We start from the raw sequence: 3,520 nt of genomic DNA, 5'->3' as shown, positions 1-3,520 counted from the left end.
AGACTGGAGAGGACATGGACAGAGACTGGAGAGTAGAGAGAGGACATGGACAGAGACTGGAGAGTAGAGAGGACATGGACAGAGACTGGAGAGTAGAGAGGACATGGCCAGAGACTGGAGAGTAGAGAGGACATGGACAGAGACTGGAGAGTAGAGAGGACATGGACAGAGACTGGAGAGTAGAGAGAGGACATGGACAGAGACTGGAGAGTAGAGAGAGGACATGGACAGAGACTGGAGAGTAGAGAGAGGACATGGACAGAGACTGGAGAGTAGAGAGAGGACATGGACAGAGACTGGAGAGTAGAGAGAGGACATGGACAGAGACTGGAGAGTAGAGAGAGGACATGGACAGAGACTGGAGAGTAGAGAGAGGACATGGACAGAGACTGGAGAGTAGAGAGAGGACATGGACAGAGACTGTAGAGTAGAGAGGACATGGACAGAGACTGGAGAGTAGAGAGGACATGGACAGAGACTGGAGAGTAGAGAGAGGACATGGACAGAGACTGGAGAGTAGAGAGAGGACATTGACAGAGACTGGAGAGCAGAGAGAGGACATGGACAGAGACTGTAGAGCAGAGAGAGGACATGGACAGAGACTGTAGAGCAGAGAGAGGACATGGACAGAGACTGGAGAGTAGAGAGGACATGGACAGAGACTGGAGAGTAGAGAGGACATGGACAGAGACTGTAGAGCAGAGAGAGGACATGTACAGAGACTGTAGAGCAGAGAGAGGACATGGACAGAGACTGAGAGTAGAGAGTGGTGTCTGTGTAGAGTGGTGTCTGTGTAGAGTGGTGTCTGTGTAGAGTGGTGTCTGTGTAGAGTGGTGTCTGTGTAGAGTGGTGTCTGCGTCTAGAGTGGTGTCTGCGTCTAGAGTGGTGTCTGCGTCTAGAGTGGTGTCTGCGTCTAGAGTGGTGTCTGCGTCTAGAGTGGTGTCTGCGTCTAGAGTGGTGTCTGCGTCTAGAGTGGTGCCTGCGTCTAGAGTGGTGCCTGCGTCTAGAGTGGTGCCTGCATCTAGAGTGGTGCCTGCGCGTAGAGTGGTGCCTGCGCGTAGAGTGGTGCCTGCGCGTAGAGTGGTGCCTGCGCGTAGAGTGGTGCCTGCGCGTAGAGTGGTGCCTGCGCGTAGAGTGGCGCCTGCGCGTAGAGTGGCGCCTGCGCGTAGAGTGGCGCCTGCGCGTAGAGTGGCGCCTGCGCGTAGAGTGGCGCCTGCGCGTAGAGGGGCGCCTGCGCGTAGAGGGGCGCCTGCGCGTAGAGGGGCGCCTGCGCGCGTAGAGGGGCGCCTGCGCGTAGAGTGGCGCCTGCGCGTATAGAGTGGCGCCTGCGCGTATAGAGTGGCGCCTGCGCGTATAGAGTGGCGCCTGCGCGTATAGAGGGCGCCTGCGCGTATAGAGGGCGCCTGCGCGTATAGAGTGGCGCCTGCGCGTATAGAGGGGCGCCTGCGCGTAGAGTGGTGCCTGCGCGTATAGAGTGGTGCCTGCGCGTAGAGTGGTGCCTGCGCGTAGAGTGGTGCCTGCGCGTAGAGTGGTGCCTGCGCGTAGAGTGGTGCCTGCGCGTAGAGTGGTGCCTGCGCGTAGAGTGGCGCCTGCGCGTAGAGTGGCGCCTGCGCGTAGAGTGGCGCCTGCGCGTAGAGTGGTGCCTGCGCGTAGAGTGGTGCCTGCGCGTAGAGGGGTGTCTGTATATCTCCTACTAGCTAGATTAACATCAGCAACGTGTGATCTGGTCGTGGTCAACAAAGTAAGGAATTGGACCACTGTCTCTTTAAGACTGGAGTTGTATCACTTGTCCCATGTTGTACCAGTAGTTCCTTGTGAGGATGTCCACACCAATGCATCTTAACCGAGACGCATGACCCCCCCCCCCCTCCTGTTGATTTCAGAAGGAAGTAGTTCCTTGTGAGGATGTCCCCCCCCCCCCCCCTCCTGTTGATTTCAGAAGGAAGTAGTTCCTTGTGAGGATGTCCCCCCCCCCCTCCCCTCCTGTTGATTTCAGAAGGAAGTAGTTCCTTGTGAGGATGTCCCCCCCCTCCCCTCCTGTTGATTTCAGAAGCCAGTAGTTTCATCCCAATAGGGATGTGACCGATATGATTCTCTTCTTGATATTGACCTGAATGACTTGCCACTCCTCTCATCAGACCAGAGTACGGGCCAACATCATGTTTTCATCTCTCTCAGAATGGTCTGTTGTTTTCTCCAGAGGAATAGAGGAAGCATGTTCATTATGGACTTCAGACTTCAGTCAGCAGATGTTATTGTAGTTTGATCATACAGAACACCATGAGGTAAGACTGTTACTCAGATGTTATTGTAGTTAGATCATACAGAACACCATGAGATAAGGTTATTGTAGTTAGATCATACAGAATACCATGAGGTAAGGTTATTGTAGTTAGATCATACAGAACACCATGAGGTAAGACTGTTACTCAGATGTTATTGTAGTTAGATCATACAGAACACCATGAGGTAAGGTTATTGTAGTTAGATCATACAGAACACCATGAGGTAAGGTTATTGTAGTTAGATCATACAGAACACCATGAGGTAAGGTTATTGTAGTTAGATCATACAGAACACCATGAGGTAAGGTTATTGTAGTTAGATCATACAGAACACCATGAGGTAAGGTTATTGTAGTTAGATCATACAGAACACCATGAGGTAAGGTTATTGTAGTTAGATCATACAGAACACCATGAGGTAAGGTTATTGTAGTTAGATCATACAGAACACCATGAGGTAAGACTTAAATAACTCAGATGTTATTGTAGTTAGATCATACAGAACACCATGAGGTAAGACTTAAATAACTCAGATGTTATTGTAGTTAGATCATACAGAACACCATGAGGTAAGACTTAAATAACTCAGATGTTATTGTAGTTAGATAATCAGAGGTTATTGTAGTTAGATCATACAGAATACCATGAGGTAAGGTTATTGTAGTTAGATCATACAGAACACCATGATGTAAGGTTATTAAATAACTCAGATGTTATTGTAGTTAGATCATACAGAATACCATGAGGTAAGGTTATTGTAGTTAGATCATACAGAATACCATGAGGTAAGGTTATTGTAGTTAGATCATACAGAACACAATGAGGTAAGGTTATTGTAGTTAGATCATACAGAACACCATGAGGTAAGGTTATTAAATAACGCAGATGTTATTGTAGTTAGATGATACAGAATACCATGAGGTAAGGAAGGTTATTGTAGTTAGATCATACCACGAGGTAAGGTTATTGTAGTTAGATCATACAGAACACCATGAGGTAAGGTTATTGTAGTTAGATCATACAGAATACCATGAGGTAAGGTTATTGTAGTTAGATCATACAGAACACCATGAGGTAAGGTTATTGTAGTTAGATCATACAGAACACCATGAGGTAAGGTTATTAAATAACTCTGATGTTATTGTAGTTAGATCATACAGAATACCATGAGGTAAGGTTATTGTAGTTAGATCATACAGAACACCATGATGTAAGGTTATTAAATAACTCAGATG

General features: G+C 48.1%; 1 long non-coding RNA gene across 1 annotated transcript; it reads left to right on the top strand.

The window, feature by feature from the left end:
- Positions 1–2,203: 2,203 nt before the first annotated feature.
- Positions 2,204–3,297, top strand: LOC127925641 (uncharacterized). Its single transcript, XR_008121688.1, has 3 exons — positions 2,204–2,251; positions 2,383–2,474; positions 3,287–3,297. It is a non-coding gene; the product is annotated as an uncharacterized LOC127925641 (long non-coding RNA).
- The last annotated feature ends 223 nt before the right edge of the window (positions 3,298–3,520 follow it).

The sequence above is a fragment of the Oncorhynchus keta genome, unplaced genomic scaffold (assembly GCF_023373465.1).
Source record: "Oncorhynchus keta strain PuntledgeMale-10-30-2019 unplaced genomic scaffold, Oket_V2 Un_contig_6005_pilon_pilon, whole genome shotgun sequence".
Taxonomy (NCBI): Eukaryota; Metazoa; Chordata; class Actinopteri; order Salmoniformes; family Salmonidae; genus Oncorhynchus; species Oncorhynchus keta.
Note: the sequence above shows the minus strand (reverse complement) of the source record. Positions and strands in the feature narration are given on the sequence as shown.